This window comes from Nannospalax galili, unplaced genomic scaffold, assembly GCF_000622305.1.
Source record: "Nannospalax galili isolate Female #2095 unplaced genomic scaffold, S.galili_v1.0 scaffold1437, whole genome shotgun sequence".
Classification (NCBI taxonomy): domain Eukaryota; kingdom Metazoa; phylum Chordata; class Mammalia; order Rodentia; family Spalacidae; genus Nannospalax; species Nannospalax galili.
In genome coordinates, this window is record NW_008341050.1 from 2956655 (window position 1) to 2974821 (window position 18167).

At 47.2% G+C, this 18167-nt stretch overlaps 1 long non-coding RNA gene across 1 annotated transcript in view; it reads right to left on the reverse strand.

The window, feature by feature from the left end:
* Positions 1–12836: 12836 nt before the first annotated feature.
* The window catches only part of LOC115070975, a 25538-nt gene continuing 20207 nt past the window's right edge, over positions 12837–18167 (reverse strand). The window contains exon 2 of the long non-coding RNA XR_003850081.1: positions 12837–13649. This is a non-coding gene — a long non-coding RNA (uncharacterized LOC115070975). The remainder of the gene's footprint in view (positions 13650–18167) is intronic.

Sequence of the window (18167 nt, forward strand, 5' to 3'; positions counted from 1 at the left end):
CGGGGGGCGCCGGCGCCGGGGGCGGGGGCGGGCCTGCGAGGCCGCGACGTGCGGCCGGGATCGGAAGTGCCACGCGGAGCCCGCGCAGGGGCTCCTGGCGCACTAGGCAATCGTCCCTTCAGACGCCGGAGCTTCCCAGAGCGACGTCCCAAATCTGCTCCGCATGCATCAGCTCCGCCTCCTTTTCTGGCTCTGTAACTGCTCCAGAGCCACCGCAGGGGTGTCCGACTGCATTTGGAGGGCCGGGTTGGAGAGACCCCCAAATGGCCCGCCAGCCACTCATCTTTTCCATCTCCCCACTTTGCAGACTACAGCGCCAGGGATCCTAAGGAAATCCCATTGTCCTGTGTCCCAGCCTAGAACCGGGGCGCAGCAGGCTGAGGAGAGGGCCCTGGCTTTACAAGCAGACTGCCCTGATTGAAACTTAGAAACCCTCAGTTTCCTCGTATGTGACATAGCTGTTAACTACAGCGCACAATAGACACACAATAAACGATAAGCACCCTGCACATCTACCCTCGGCTTGCTGCAGCCCGCAGTGCACGGAAGAGTCTACAGGCAGTGCCGTCGCTGGTCTGGCACCTTGAGACCAAACCCAGTCAGCGCCAACAGCCCAAGAGAGAAATCGATGCTCGCTTTTTACTTTCCAAATATGTTCTTAATAATTTGAAAATAAACTGTATTTCAAGTCACCCACAGGTGGAAAAGGAGGATATGGTTTGATTTATTTTTGTTGTTCTGTTTTAACTGTGGTATGAAGAATCTTTGAAACGATGCTGAGGTTTGGGAGGCACAGCTCATTTTTGAAGCAGACTCAGAGCTGACATGGATTAATTATATTCAAGTAACTCAGTTATTGGAAAATGGAACCACCAATGGAACTATAGTAAGTGGCTCTTTTTCCTCTTTCTGGTCCTTAAGACTGGTAAGGTCAAGACCAGTCAGGGTGCTGTGTGTGTGTGTGGCTGATGTGGGCAGAAAGTGGGAAGTTGGAGAGGCTGGGGAGATAGACCAGGATGGAGGCTGGCCAGGCACTGCCTCAGGTCTCTGCAAACCTACTAAATGGTCCTAAAATCATCTGCCTTCCCAGGGTCTCAGTTTTCCAAGCTCTAAAGTAGGGGCAGATATGACATAAGATGCCTTACTTCCTCCTGGCTGAGAAGCCATCCCAGAGAAGATTCCTTTAGAAAGGCCAGGGGACCTGGCCCCACTCCACCTCCTTCCTGCTGCCCCAGAGCAAGTCAAGAGGGATTGACTGCAGCTGGGACCCCAGCGCCTGAGTCATAAGCTCCCTGGAGCCAGCCCTGGCCAAAGCAAAGCCTCACCCTGTTTCTCTGCCCCCACCCCCTTCCCTGGGGCTACAATGGTTGCTTTTGTTGGCCAAGAATTGTGTGTCCAGGGGCCTTTCCACTGAGGAAGGCTCTGTTAGGGAGAGGGGCTGAGGGGGCAGAAAGTGAAGAAACTCACTGGTGTCAGCTGGAGACTCTTCCAGGAAGGCAAGTTCTGGGTTTCCCAGGCTGGCTCAGGATTTGAGCAGAGGAGAGTGGCTTGATGTGGGGCACGGGATGTGCTCTGGCTAGTTGCCTTTCCCTGCTTATCCATAGCTCAGGACAAAGTTCCAAAGAGGAGGATGCTAGAAGTTGTGCTGTGTGGTGCCAGGGTCCAATCAGAGGACTCGATCATAATCAGAGCCCAGGTGAGAAAAGGAGAATTATCTATGACACATGGACAGGGTTGCCAGTAAGGACAAGGGAATTTCTGGAAGGAGGGGTGTATTGGTTACTTTTCTGTTGCTGTGATAAAACACTAACCAAGAACAACTTGGTAGGAAAGGATTTATTTCAGGTAATAATACAGTCCTTCATACAGTGAAGTTAGGGCAGGTACCTGGAGGCAGGATCTGAAGCACAGGCTATGGAGAAACACTGCTTACTGGCTTGTTCTCTGGGCCTGTGTTCAGCCTGCTGTGTAGACCAGGCTGGCTCAGTCTCACAGAGATGTGCCCACCTCTGCCTCCCAAGTGCAGATATTTACAGATGATACCACCACACCTGCTTTCTTATACAACCCAGGACCATCTGCCCAGGCATAGCACCAGTCACAGAGATCTGGGCCCTCCCACATCACTCAACAATCATGAAAATGCCTCACAGATATGGCCACAGATTACGCTGATGGAGGAAATTCCTTAACTAATTAATTCCCAGGTGTGTCAAGTTAACAACTGACGCTATCCAGCATAAAGGGCTAGAGGATGACTTCAAGGAAGATAGGGATTCTAGATGGAGAGAAGGAAGTGTCCTGAATGGAAGGATGGCCCAAGCACAGACACAAGGTGGACCAACCTGCCTGAAGTGAGTAGCCCACACAAGGGATGGAAAGGTCACACTAGCTAGAAGAGTGATCCAGTAACCCAGAAAGAAGGAAGGCAGAGGGATCAAGCCTGAGGAAGATTCTCTGAGTGAGCTGTGGAGGAAGGCAGGCCCAGCCTCCAACCCATGCTCCTTGAACATTCACAAAATCTCAGAGGTTTGGGGCTACAGGGGTTTGATTCAGTTTCCAGTCTGATACCCCCTCTACCCTCCACAGTTAGAAAATTGAGGTCACCTGACTGGATCAATGTGGGGCCAGACTGAGACCCCTACTTTTCACCTGTCAAAGCCCCACTTACCCCCTCCTTCATGTCATCCACGGTGAAGATACCCCAAGGGTGTCAGTTGAGACAGCTTCAGCAAGAGCCAACCTAGAGGCACAAGGTGGTCACAGGTGTGCCCAGCAGGTAGCTGTCATCTGTTGAGTCCCAGCTGCTGTACTAAGCACTTTACATGTCTGATCACCACCTGGAAGAGGTAAGACCCCAAAAACACAGGAAGACGGTTCTCATAATTCTTGTTGTGACCAGTGGCCTGAAGGCTCTGAAATGCTTGAGAAAGGAGGGGAATTCCATGGTAGCTCAGTGAAAACCACCACCATCCACCTACAGTCAGGAAACTAGGCAGCTCAGGCCACCCTGGTCACCATTCACAACAGTTACCTCCAAGTCTACGGAGCCAGCCCCAAAGATCTTCTAAATACAGCTATTTCTTTCTGTCTCCGAAACAGCCTCAACTCACCCACATGCCGTCCAGACCACAGCATCCCTTTCCTGGATGCTGCCATAATTTGCTCCTAACAGATCTCCTGGTCCTCTCTGGCCCCTAGAATCTTCTCCAGCTTCATCCAGAGGAGATATTTGAGACACTCCTTCATGCCATGTGGCCCCCTCTGCTGTCAGATCCCCCAGAGGCTCTGACAGTCTTAGGATAAAAGTCAGACCCCCTGCTGCCTACCCTCCTGGCTCCACAGCCCACCTGCCTAGATCTTGGCAGGTGTCATATTCATCCTGCCTCAGGTCCTTTGCACAGGCTGTTCCCTCTGCTCTGAAGTCTCTACTTTTCAATCCTACAAGGTTCCAATGTTATCCTGTGTGACTTTCAAATTAGCATCTGCTTCTGCCCACCCTGTGATTTTAAAAAAAAAATTAGATTTTGTTGTGTCATGTCCTACTATGTGCCTGACCCTGTATTTTTCACATAGTAGGTATTCAGCAAACACTAAATTAATAATCAAGCGAATAGGAGTCAGAGAAGGAATTATTCCTGGAACATTTGGGAAGTTAGGTGTTTCCCAGAGCAATCATGTCAAGGGAAAACTTGAGCTATGCATGGAAGGTCTGAATCCACCATCACCATGAAGTTCTCCAGGATCTACAGTGGGGATTGTGGGTGGGGAAGAGGAAGTGTCCTGGTCCGCTAATCTTTTCTCTTTTTAAAAAAATTTTATTTATCTTTATTTTCTGTGCACGAGTGTTTTTTGCCTGCATGTACAACATGTGCATGCAATGCCCACGGAGGCCAGAAGAGGGCATCGGATCCCCTGGAACTGGAGTTAGGGACAATTGTTGGTCGCCTTGTGGGTGCTGGGAATTGAAACCATGTCCTTTGCAAGAGCAGCCAGTGCTCTTAACCACTGAGCCATCTCTCCAGCGCCTTGGCCCCCTAATCTTGAAAAGACATTAAAAATAGGAACAAGTATTATAGCTAACACTTGTCAGCTAGACACTACAAGTTTACCTTGATCCCTTCAGCCCCCTTGCCAGATCGGGCAACTAGTCAACAGCCACACCCAGTTAGTCCTAAGTCCCAAGCTTCCAGGTACACTGACCCCTACAAGATGTCCCTGTGGAACCCACTTTAGGGCCCTCTAATTCATTTTGTATTCCTTTTCATTTTCCAAAGTGTGTTTGTGATAGGAATACAATGCACACAGAAAAGTAACAGCTGCTTATTCTACAGGGAGACAAATTGAGGCCCAGAGAATACAGGTAACTGTTCAAGGTCACACGGTGAGGTCAATCAGAGAATCTAACACGCTAAATCTCTGGGCTCCCTGCCCACTGACCTTAGAGTATCAATAATACTGGTTCCTCCTGCCCATGGGGCTGGGGTTGTAGCTCAGAGGTAAATGTTTGCTTTGTATCCATGAGACCCTGGTTCAGTGCCCAGCACTGCAAAAAAACAAGACAGGACAAAAGCCCTCAACCTCCTGCCCAGGACCACTTTGAGCCATTCATTGTTGATTCTGCCCTCAGCCAATGTGAAGAGGAAGACAACTTTGAAATCTTCCTTCTGTTGCCTGAGAGCTGAGGTCTTTCAAAGGAGGTAAAGCCAGTGGTTCTCAAATCAGGGCCTCTGACTGGCGGGACTAGCATCCTGTGGAGCTTAGAATGTAGATTCTCAGGCCCCGTCCCAGACCTGCTGGACCCAAAACTCAAGGAGGTAAGCCCAGCAATCTATGTTTTAACAAGCCCTCTGGGGGAGTCTGATGTCTGCTCAAATTTAAGAATCACCACTCTAAGCAAGGCCTTGAAAATTGGGGCCAAACTAGGACTGGGAATTAAAGCAGAACCTGACCTGCTACTCATCCTGACTGCTATCCTGGGCATCCCAGTCTCCAAAGCCTGGGCTAGATCTCAGCTGAACCCCAAGGGCTCCTGGACAGAACTCCAGTGAGCGTCCAGCGGACCAAGTGAGATCGTGCCTCGTGGACTTTCTCCACATCCTCCTCACATTTTTGGCAAGTGTTTAATGACTGTATCTAGGAGACCCGGCTCAGTTCAGCTAACCACAGTGACTTGTCATGCATTAGAGAACAGTAGGCACCCACTCCCCAGCAGCTGGGCCATGAGGTCAGTTAGAAACAATGCTGTTTGCACCATGTGTGTAATCGTTGCATGGTGCAGTTGCTGCTGCTGCGTGTTGAGGGGCTCAAAGAACAGAGGTCTCCTCAATCCCTGTGGGAGAAAGGCCAGAAAGGCCAGCTGTCCTTCCTAGCTCTGCTCTTGCCTTTTCCTCTCCTGAAACTGTAAGGTCTGTAATTGCAACATGGGCATCCTCCTCTCCAAAGTCCAGCTGAGCAGTAAAACAGAGCCCAGAGACCTCCCTGGCTTCCCAGAGCCCTGAGAGGTCTGTTTCTCATAGCTTATCTTCCAGCCCTGTGTTCTATTCGATGCCATGTTGGCGCTCTGCAAACAGGAATCATACCTCCGTATTGTTCCTCTCTCTAGATCAGTCAGGGCACTTGGGTTAAATGTAACCAAAAATTTTTTTTGTCTGTCATTTTTGTTTTTTGAGACATGGTATCACTGTGTAGCCCCAGCTGACCTGGAACTCACTATGCAGACCAGGCTGACCTTGATCTCACAGTGATTTGCCTGCCTCTGTCTCCCGAATGCTGGGATTAAAGGCATGCGACACCACACCCAGCTGTAGCCAAAGAAAAATTTTAAATTTTTAAATTAAATACCTCACATAAAAAGGAATCCTAGAGATAGTGAGATGGCGCAGGAAATAAAGGTGCTTGCTGTCAAGTCTGACAAACGGAGTTCAAGTCCCAGAACTCACATGATGGAAGGGGAGAAGTAGTCTTCTGCCATTACACATGTACTCACACAACACTGACTATATAAAATGTAAAAAAAAAAAAAATCAGAATCTTAAAGCAAGCCAATTCTTGGCTTGGTGAATCTAGTCACCTAAAAGAATTAACTGTCATGGAATCAGCCTAGGTATCCATCAATAGAATGGGTAAAGAAAGTGTGGTATGTCCACAGGATGGAGGTTTATTCAGCCATGAAGGAGAATGAACTGATGCCATTGGCAGGAAATGGATAGAACTGGAAAGCATCATGTTAAGGGAAATAAACCAGACCCAGAAAGACAAATGTTACGTGTTTTTCCCTCATTTGTGGATCTTAGATTTCATATATATTCACATATATATTACCTAAAAAATACAGCTGGGCATGATGATACACAACTTTATTCTCAGCACTTGGGAGACAGAGGCAGGTGGATCTCTGTGAGCTCCAGGCAGCCAAGGCTACACAGGGAGACCCTATTTCAAAAACAAAAATAAAAAACTTCTTCCTTCCACTCTGCCAGACTCGGTGTTTAGCCCCATCTTCAGGCTTGTCCCCTCTTAGTCACAAAATAACTGCACTGGACCAGATACAGTGGTGAATAGGCACAGTGTGTTGGGGGTGGTCTTTCTTATTGACCCTTTTCCTGTTTTGTGCAAATATTCAAACATACATAAACGAAGACAGAACAGTATGATGATGTCTCTCCATTTACCCGTTACCCAGCTCTAATCACTATGATCACATGGCCAGTCTTCTGTCATTTCTACCCCCTCACTCTACACCCATGGTATTTTAAAGCAAATTTCAGACATATCTTCCATTTAGCATTCATAGTGAACAGACAAGCTTCTCCTTTAAAAATAAAATCAGGGCTGGAGCTCAGTCAATAAAGTGTTTTCTGTACAAGCATAAGGACCTGAATTTGATCCTCAGCACCCATGTAAAGAAGCTGGGCATGGCAGCGCTCACTTGTAATCCCAGTGTTGAAGAGACAGAGACAGGTAGACCCCTGAATAGCCAGCCTAGCCAAATCAGCAAGCCCCAGGTCCCAGTGAGAGCCTCTGTCTCAAAAAAACAAGGTGGATGGCTGTTGAAGATCAGCACCGGAGGCTGACTTCTAGCCATACACACATACACATGTACATGTGCAAACATGAACACATACACATAAATAAAAAATTAAAAAACAAGGATAGAGAGATGGCTCAGTGGTTAAAAGCACTGACTGCTCTTGCAGAGGACCCAGGTCCAGTTCCCCACAACCATGTTGGGTGACTCGAAATTGCTGGTAACTCCAGCTCCTGGGGGATCCAAAATCTTTGACCTCTGCCAGCACTTGCACTCACATGGACATACCCACACACAGACACTCATATACACATAATTAAAAATAAAAATAAGAACCGGGCGTGGTGGTGCACACCTTTAATTCCAGCATTTGGGAGGCAGAGGCAGGCGGACCTCTGTGAGTTCAAGTCTAGCCTGGTCTACATAGTGAATTCCAGGCCAGAGCTGGAGCTACAGGAAGACCCTGTCTCAAAAGTTAAGAGCACTGGTCCTCTGCCAGGGGACCTGGATACGGTTTCCAGCACCCACAGGGCAGCTAACAACTGTCCTTAACTCCAGCTCTAGGGTATCTGATGCCCTCTTCTGACCACCGAGGTCATTGCATGACATTGTTGCACTTACATAGATGGAGGCAATACACTCACACACATAAAATAAAAATAATAAAATATTTTTTAAAAACCTTTTGAAAACAAAAGCAACAAAATCCACTCTGTGGTTGGCACACCTAACAATAATAATAACTCTTTAAAACCATTGTTCACATTTTCCCAATTATCACAGAAAACCCTTGTTTTGAATTTCGTAGTGCTAGGGACTGAGCCCAGGGCCTCATGAATGCTAGGCAAGCAAGCTACCACCCATCCTGCTTTGTAAATAAACTTCCCTAGGTAGCACCCACCCACCCCCTTGTTCACACAGACTGTGGTTCATTCCATGCAACAAAGGCATAGATAAGCTGTTAGACAGAGGCCTAAAATAATTATGACTTGGCCTTTACAGAAAAAAAAAAAAAAAATCACAACGCCCCCGTAATCTAAACAGTCTCCACCCCTGCAAGATTTTTGTCCCATATTCTTACAATCCCTTTGAAGAACAATCTCCAGAGCCCCTCCTCCCCCGACACAGTGAGTCTTCCTGTTGGAAACACCCCACTCTCACCCTTATAGACCTCAGTGAGGGTAGAGCCCTTTCCAGGAGCATGACTGCTGGTGACGCAATCCAAACAGACTTTCTATGTATCCAAAAAGAGGAAAGGACCAGTTGGGAAACCAGAAACCAAGCACAATTCCAACCTTCCAGTACAGGTCAGCCCAGCAACCTGCTGGCCGCTGGAATCTTCTCAGCTGAATTAACCATTCAGGGTCTTCGTCCCCAGGACATCCCCTACTCCCACCTTCTAGGTTGTGGTCATCAGTTCACAAATGTATTGGCCTCAGCCCTTCTCCCCACCCTCTACTGGACACCAGAGCTGTAGAGATGACCATAGTGGGCCATCAATGTGACAGGCCATCCATGTGACAGGCCATCCATCATGGCTCAGCCTCTGATGAGGGCTACAGGCAAGGTACCAGGCATTCCAGGCAGAATGACATGCTGGGATGCAGGCAGGTACAATGCTGAAGGGCAGGGAGAGAGTTAGACCCGTGACTGGACTGTAGGAATATGCTTCCTGGAGACAGTGTCATTTGGGCTAGATCCTGAAGGCTGATCAGGAAGCAACCCCACAGGAGGAGGAGAGCATGCACCAGGAGGAGAACTGTGTAGCTGGTGAAAAACCAAACTAGCCAGAGGCTGAATGACTAGAGGGGACTGCAGGGGAAATGCAGCCAGAACTCCAGCCTGACAGGGCCATGGACACTTGGCAGCCACTGGAGACTTTCTCCAATGCAGGAACAGAGCTGCTACCTGGAAGTTAATGATGAAAACTCTGCCCCAAATTCCTCGCCCACATTGGGTTTCATGATCCACAGGGACTAGTGCTGGGTGTGGAGGGCCGGCGGCGGGGGGGGAGGTCTCCAGCTAATGGACTGAAGCTGGGAAGACAGCGTGAGAGGGAGCCTAGAACAGCCCTCTCTGTCTTGTTGAAACACATCAAATATGTATGTATCAAAACATTTATCTTTGTGTTACAGTTTAGATGCTTACATATTTTTAACATGCAATTTATAAAACACTCCTATAAATATAACTATATACTGTGAAATATACATTGTTATATGATGATGGTTTTATATGTTTAATATATCATATGCTATTATATATTAATACAACATTGCATCAGATGTATGAATATGGGGCTTTTTGTTGTTGTTTCGGGTTTGGGTTTTTTTTTTTTTTTTTTTTTTTGGTCTTTTTGAGACAGGGTATCCTGTAGCACCAGCTGGACTGGAACTCACTATGTAGACCAGGCTAGCCTTGAACTCACAGAGATCCGCCTGCCTCTGCCTCCTGAGTGCTGGGACTAAAGGCATGCGCCACCATGACTGGCCTATGAATATGTTTTCAAATTTATTTATTTAAAATGTTTTATTATTTTTATTTTATGTGTATGAGTGTATTGCCTGCATGTATGTGAGTGCACCCGTGTCGTGCAATGCCATGGACGTGAGAAGAGGGCTTCGGATTCCCCTGGAACTGGAGTTAAGGACAGCTCATAGCTGCCACGTGGGTGCTGGGAATCAAACCCGGGTCCTCTGCAAGAGCAGTCAGTGCTCTTAACCGCTGAGCCATCTCTCCAGCCCCAAAATTTATTTTTATTTGTTGCAGTGTTTTGCTTGCATCTAAGTGCACACGGCTCATGCAATACCTACAGAGGCCAGAAGAGGGCATCGAATCCCCTGGAGCTGGAGTTATGGATGGTTGTTAGCTACCATGTGGGTGCTGGGAACTGAACCTGAGTCCTCTGCAAGAGCAGTCAGTGCTCTTAATTGCTGAGACATTTCTCCCGCCCTGTGAATATGTTTATGTCAATACAGTCTAAAAACATGTATGATAACATATGATGTATTTTTTAAAATGTGTACTAAGCCCTGACTTTTGTTGTTGGTCACTCCAAACACAGAAACCACAGGAGTAAGACATTTTATTGAGGTCTTAGTTGCTGAGACCAGGAGACCCAAGTTCCTGGAGCTCTGAACCTGTGCTCTGAAGACAATGGGGTAAATAGATGTTTCTTTGGACAGTCAGAGCTGATTCCTGTGATACAGATTTCTTGGCAGAAAAGTTCTGCCTAAACGCTAAGAACAGGGGCCAGGGAGAAATGAAAGATAAGGAAAAGGGTGGATGTGCAATATGGGAACATTTGTAAATCAAGAGTACAGGAACACAGATCGCTCTGTTGCCCAGGCTAATCATGAATCTTGAGCTCAGATGACTCCCCTGTCTCAGACTTCTAAGTATCCAGGACTACACATACATACCAATATTGACTGCATGTATGTAAGTGCACTGTGTCATGCAATACCCATGGAGGTCAGAAGAGGGCGTTGGAGTCCTTGAAACTGGAGTTACAGATGGTTGTTAGCCACAATGTGGGTGCTGGGAACTGAACCCAAGTCCTCTGCAAGAGCAGTCCATGTTCTTACCCACTGAGCCATCTCTCCAGCACCCTATTTTATTTTATTTTATTTTTTTGAAACAGGGTCTCCCTGTAGCCCCAGCTGGCCTGGAACTCATTGTGTAGACCAAACTGGCCTCCATCTCACAGAGATCTGCCTGCCTCTGTCTCCTAAGTCTGGGACTAAAGGCATGTGTCACCATGCCCCGCTTTTTAATATTTTTTAATTAATTTACTTTTATATTACGTGTGTAAAGGTTTTGCACTTATGTATGCAAATGCACATATGACTACAATGCTCATGGAAGCCAGAAGAGAGCGCTGGATCCCCTGGAACTGTAGATATAGATGGTTGTAACCACTATGTGGGTGCTGGGAACTGAACCTGGGTCCTTTGCAAGAGCAGCCAGTGCTTTTAACCGCTGAGCAGCCCCATTTTTTTTCTTTTAATTTTAATTTTTTTGTGTGTGGTGATAGGATAGAACCCAGGGTCTTACATAGGCTAGGCAAGAGATCTACCACTGAGCTTCTCCCCCAACCCCACCCCACTCCCTGGCGGAGTCTAGGCAAGCACTCTACCTCTGAACTGGTATACCTTGTGTCTCTGGGCTCAGCAATCATTCAGTGTTCCAGAAGCCTGTGGCGGACAGGTGAGGGTGACCAAAATTCACATTCAGGTAGCTGCTGGAATCACTCATAGGTCCAGCTTCCTACTGGCCTCAGTTCCACACTAAAAAGCTCTTTCCTGGTGGCTTTCAGAATGACTTCCCTTCTGATTTAAGTGTTTTAACATGATGGGGAAACTGTGATGACACTGAGCCCCAAAGCCACACCACCAGGTGGCAATTTATTTCTTTACTCACATCTACTCCATCCTGTAGGTTAACCTGGGCCAGGATCCCTCTTTGAGCCTGTTTACTAGATCTGGGAAAAAAGACTAGGAATGCCATCTGCTGCTCAGAAAGACCAGAGTGACACCAGCCAGCAGTCCAGAGGCTCTGTGGGGACCTGGCACCTTGCAGAGAATGCTTCATGGAATGCCACAGGGGTCTCTGCTTCTTTAGTCTTGTGAAACCGAAAGCCCTGAATGAGTGAGAAGCCCTCCTTGCAGCACCCACTCACGGAGGAACCCAACTGGAGGTGACATGCGGTCATTTCCAGGATGACCTGCCCCTCTCAAGCTGAGTCATGCAGATGCCTGGAAATTCTTGCTTTCCATTTGCACAGAACGTTCTCAGGCCTCATCTCAAACCATTGTAAGTCACCCTTGCGTCCTTTAAAGGTGAACACTTCTACCTACCATCCATCCATCCATGGAGGGGAACAGGGACATTTATTGAACACCTACTATGTAGCGAGCACCATGAAAAGTACTACCTGGTCCCCAGTCAACGTCAGTCCCTCCAGCTCTGCTCCCCATTTACACAGTAGGAACAAGGTTCTGGTGACTTAACGTGAACCTGTTTAGGACCCAGCAAGTGGCAGACAACCTTGTGTATGATGCTTAGCATTTCACCGTCAATGGAAAACTTGGAGTGCTGCTAACCTCTAGGTAGTGGTGGGCTCTCCCTCCAGCCACTGACCCCAGCCTCATTTGGGGTACCATGGGTGGGTAAGTTCATCTCTCTGAAGCCTCTGGGTCCTGATAGTCATGATGCAGCCCCCAGATTTTTTCCCACAACCCCAGGAAGCTAGGAGTCCTTCAGAGTCACAGACCACCCAACTCTCCCCAGCATATCATTCTCTGTCCCTTCTGCTCCTTGTACTAAGTGAAGTAGACATCTGCTTAACAGTCACAAACCAGAGCTCAAATTTTACCTTTATTTCCTGCCTAGCACTGAAGCTGGACCCTGGCAGAGGATTTATGGATTTTTAATGTGCCTGAATGATTGCTTTATGGTTTCTATTTTTACATTTTTTAGATTTATTAATTTTTGTTTTTCTATGTACATAAGTACAATAGCCTACATGTATCTAAGTACACCCTGCATATATGTAAGTGCAGTGTCCATTGAGGCCAGAAGAGAGCATCAGATCTTCTGGAACTGGAGTTATAGATGGTTGTGAGCCACTCTGTGGGTGATGTGGGTGCTGGGAACCGAACCTGGGTCCTCTGCAAGAGCAGTCAGTGCTCCTAACCGCTGAGTCATCTCTCTAGCTCTGTTTTATGGTTTCTTAAGCCTGCTACACTGTTAGGCAATTCCTAGTATGGTCTGGAGAGACACATACTTCTTGTTGAAGCCTATCTGTTTGTTTGTTTGTTTGTTGAGATAGGGTCTTCTGTGTAGCCACATTGACCTTGAACTTAAGATCCTCCTGCCTCAGCCTGGGGTTACTGTATTGGAAAGTTTTGGAATCTTTAAGGAGTTGGAGTCTAGGTGTAGGAAGTGGACCTGGGGGTTGGGGTGGATGACTTTGAGGTTAATAGCCCTGCTCATTTCCTGTCCTATCTTGACTTCCTAGTCCCCAGAGCTGTAAGGAAGGAGCCTCACCATTCCTGTCACCACAGCCTGTCCCCACCTCATTGCCTTCCTCCCATAGCAGCTTCTTATCATGTATTTGGATACAGTAATGAGAAAATTAATGCACAGCATAATAATGTAATGATGATGTTGCTGTCAAAAGGCTGGGCTCATCTGGGCCCATGCCTGAGAGACAGAGGCAGGAGGATTGAGAGTTCAAGGCTATTCTGGACTATAACAAGATCCTATCTCAAAAATACAAGTAAATTTACTATTTGTTGTTTTTCTTTTAAAAGGCTTGGGTCCCTTCTGCACAGACCTGCACCCAGGGGGCCAGGCATGCTGAATGTAAGCCAGCCAAGGCTAACTCCTGGTGTTGTGTTAAAACTGATGTTATCTTTTCCATGTGACCCTGGTGAGAAAGATATTGTCTTCATTTCACAGACCAGACCAGCTGAGGTCCAGAGACACTGCATAGCCAGTATAAGGTCATGCAGCTAGTAAGTGGCAGTGTTGGGATTTGGAGGCATCTCTTCACACTCTTTCAGATCTGCAAGCTCAGCCTGTCATTCCTCATCAAGCTGTGAGCTTCCCCACCCTGGAGAGAGAGAAGACATTTATCGTTAGAGCTCATGACCTACGTTAGACTGTAGCTGGCTTTCAGGGAACACCATGGACCTCTGACAAATTCAGAAGGGGCCCACTCAGCCAGGCTGGAAGATGAGGAGGCTATCAGCCTCCTGTGAATTCAGGGTAAGTGATCCATCACATTCCAACAGCTGAAGTGACACCTCAATCAGCCACTGTTAGTCACCCACTGGCTATGGTGCTGCTGTTCTTTTTATAACTCTAAGCAGCTGAGCCCAGCTGGGCCCTTGGGCAGCCCCACATTTTCAGCTCCCAGGCCTCAGAGATGTTTTTGGCAAGACCTCCAGCTCAATTAGCCAAGTCAGCTCTGGGAAGCTAGGAAGCAGTGGGGTGGGAACCAGGTCATAAGTTCCTCCCAGGGCCCCTGACTCAGTTACCAGCTGGCTACTTTAGGGCCAGTGAAGTTCAGCAGAAGTTCTGGGTGGAGCTCTGCATAGAGATTCAGGAAGATGAGGTCACAGAGAGAGTAAAGGGCATGAAGAATTAAAGTACATTGTGAAGACCCAAATCCAGATGGTGCTAAAAATGACCTCTAGATTGCATGTTACAAGATGCAAAGTCAGGGCCCCTAGGCTAGAGTCCCACAGTCCACTGAAAATGGCCAAGAGGAGCTTCCTTTCCATCGGAAGAGCTGACCTCAACTGAGTTCCCAAAATAGAAGGGTTGGACAGCCAGCCCCCCGGCCAGAGAACAGCCAGAGGCAATGGCTCCTCCCTGCAGACTGAGCACCCCATGACCTCACCTTACATACTGAGGTGTGAACACCCAGGAAGGCTGGGAGAAAATGAGGACTTGTTTATTCAATCTCCAGTGATTAGCTTAAGTAGTGAGAAACACATGTTATTAATATTCAGAAAGTCATATTCAAGACCCACTTTGGGTTTAGGATCTCAGGAAGAAATGTCAGTGATGTAGGTCCAGCGGCCAATCCTGCTTTGAGTTTTGGCAGCCCTCTGACCTCCTGGGCTCAGTCTGAACCGTCCTGCATTCTCTATCAGCTCTGGTGTTAGCCACTGAGTGAGGTAAATTCCTGCACTGGTCTGGGGAGAAAGCTGCTGCTCTTTAAATGATCATGAACTTACCTCTGAAGCTGAAGTTGTTCTTTCTTTTTTGTTTCAGCTAAAACTCTTTGGAAAAACTTATAAGGAACCACCTAAGGTCACAGTGTCACTCTGAGTCATTCCTTTCAGGCAAACCTGAAGTCAACTTGACTCATTGCAATACTGAACTGAGCATGCCCAGTAGTATTTATGTCTGCCATGTTTCCTTTTGGAACACATGTTCTATGACTTGGAACTGAGCATGCCTAGGAATGTGTCGGCCATCTTTCCCATTGGAGCATGGAGCTCTATGACTTTGAACTGGGCATGCTCAGAAGTGCCTTCCCCTACATTTGCTTTCTTATATGGATATGTATAGACTTCCTGGGACTTCCTTGGTGCCTAGAGAGCATTGCTTTGCAAATAACCCCAATGTTCTCCTTACTTGCTGTACGTAATAAACCTATCCCCATCTTTTATCTCCTGGCTGAGCTTTTTGGCTCTGTGCTTGCCAAGATGCAAACCCATTGAGTTCACTTCTTGGTTCTGTTTGCAAGAGACTAAAGAATAGCCAAAGTTATCCCACACCTTTCATCCCAGCACTTGGGAGGCAGAGGCAGGTGGATCTCTTTGAGTTTGAAGCCAGCCTAGTCTATGTAGCAAGTTGTGGGCCAGTTAGGACTACATAGGGAGACCCTGCCTCAAAAAAAAAAAAAAGTCAAAATGGCATCTGGGCAGGTTGTTCCTGTCTTGTCTCCTGCTTGGCAGCCTTATGGAAGGAGGGACCCTGTGGGTGGGAACATTCATTTCAGACACATATGGGCCTTCTTATACCTCCCTTCATGACCTCCAAGAGGCTCTCCCAGAAAGTCCTGTCTCCATTGACACCCTCCTTTTTGCCAAAACTGTAAGAACTATGAAGGGTCTGGGATGTTACTCTACTAATCTAGTTTCCTAATGGAAGTCACTAACCTCCTAGGTCAGAAGCCAAAGACTCTGGGGATAGCAGAAGTGTGTGAGACCCATGGTCCAAGCCTCATGGGAATAATTTGGAGACAGGCCCAAGTGAATGCTGTACACATGACTGTGTCGCAGCTGAGGAGCCCTGAGTTTTGGAGGCCCTTGATCTTATTAGGGGACTGTTAGCAAGCGTTCCCAATCATTGCTGGGAGGCGGACACAACAAACAAATCTGCTGTCTACCCTGAAAAGAGATAAGATGTTTATCTCTGAGGACCCACTTCTTATGTAAAAATCCTTGAAAAGATATTCTGAGACAGAAGGTATGACAAGACAGACTGACAAATCCATAGAGGGAAATGCAAGTCAGAGAACTGAGAGGCAAGAGACAGCCTATCTCCTTAAGTTCACAGGAAAGGTGAGCAGTGGCATCGGCCCTGAGTCCTACAATCAGCCAGAACACTGAGAAACAGGATCAGAGACAATCCAGGGCCAAGCAGTGGGGGAGCCAGATACCTAGGGTCAAAGAGAAGGGAAAAGACTGAGGGAGGAAAACCAAACTAATAAGGGGGCGGGGCACTGGGGGGCAGCCTCTGACTTAGGCCACTGCACCTCTCCCATCCCTCTTGGTGTTTATGATAGAGGATCCTACCCTTGGAACGTCTCTTGCCCCAAGGCCCCTCATTATTTCCCTGATCCTAACAAGAGAGAGGACTTCAAAAATTCTGATATGACCCAACTGACAGGAACCTGAAGGCTCCACAAATTCCATAATTCTCTAGAGGTTGAACGCCAAGGTTTTGGAATCAGACTGGCCTAGTTTCAATTCCTGGGACAGACACAAAGCACCAGGTGGCATGGTGCAGGTGATCCCATCTCCAATGCCTCATCTTTCCTCTCAAAAAAAAAAAAAAAAAAAAGTCATGGGGGTTGGAGAGATGACTCAGTGGTTACGAGGACTGGCTGCTCTTGCAGAGGACCCAGGTTCAGTCCCAGCACCCACATGGCGTCTAACAGCGGTCCATAACTCCAGTTCCAGGTGATCCTACACCCTCTTCTAGCCTCCGAGGGCATTGCATGCACAGGTGCACTTAAATATATGCAGGAAAAGCAGTTATACACACAAAATAAAAATAAATTTTTTTGGTCTTTTTGAGACAGGGTCTCCCTGTAGGCCCAGCTGACCTAGAACTCACTATGTAGACCAGGCTGGCCTTGAATTCACAGAGAATCACCTGCCTCTACCTCCCAAGTGCTAGGATTAAAGGCATGCACAAATGAATAAAAATTTTAAAAGATGTAATAAAGAATTAAAAAATAATAATAATGGTATCCACCCACGAGGGGCCTTGTAAAGACAAATTGGTCATTTCGGGGTCATGCTCCACCATCACAAAGTAGTAGACTCACTATCAAGGGTTGCTACCGTTGAGCAGCTTTTCCGGTGGGAAAATGGAAGGCAGAAAGTGGGGTGAGCTGAATAAGGTCACATTGCAGAGGAAATAAGTTCTGATTTTCCATCCTGTCCAGCGTACCCACACCCACCAGGGCTGCCCTACTGGCCAACTGCACTTTCTTTTATCTGTCTTCTCTTCTGTCCCATCTCAGTAGCCTTACAGGCCTGAATGGACACTAGGTACATTGACAGAGTAATTACACACTGTGCCAGGTTTGTCTCTGTCACATCAGGGTCTGGAAGAGCTGCAGAGAGACAAGCAATGCTGATGAAGGTCTGACGCCAGTTTGAGCCCTAGCACTGAACAGCTCTGTGACGTAGGGACTGTTTCCATGTTCACTATGATGGTTGGACTTAATTGTCAACTAGATGGGAGACACATCTCTGGGTGTGTCTGTAAGGGTGTTTCCAGGAAGCTTTAACAAAGTGGGAAGCCACTCCCTCAAAGTAGACCAAATCTTCCAATGGGAGTTCCAGATAGAAAGACCAAGGCCAATGTGCAAAGAACAAGAGGCTGCAGAGTTCTTATCCCTGAATAGGACACCTATTTCTAACCTCTGCCTCCCAAGACTCAGGGATCATTACGGAAGAGGAGGTGGAAAGATTGGAAGAGCCAGAGGGTATGGATGACCACAAGGAAACATTCTCCAGACAGCTGGTCATTTACTCATACGAACTCACAGGAATGGTGACAGCATGTACAAGTCCTAGGCAAGCTCAAACCACACAAAATCCCAGCCTAGACATGGGGAAGTGGGTGAGAAATCCCAACCCAACCCAAGGGACTTTGGGCAATTGATGGCTGATGGAAGGGGAATAGACAGTGTCTTACAGGGATGAGACTCTTGGTGAGCCCAGAGGATGGACCCATACTGAAGGACATTTCGGGACACAAATCAGACTCTATAGGCCATATTATATATGTATTCATATATATGTATATGTATATATGTATGTATATGTACATATATAAAATGAGAATTCATATATATATATATGAGAGTTCATTAAAT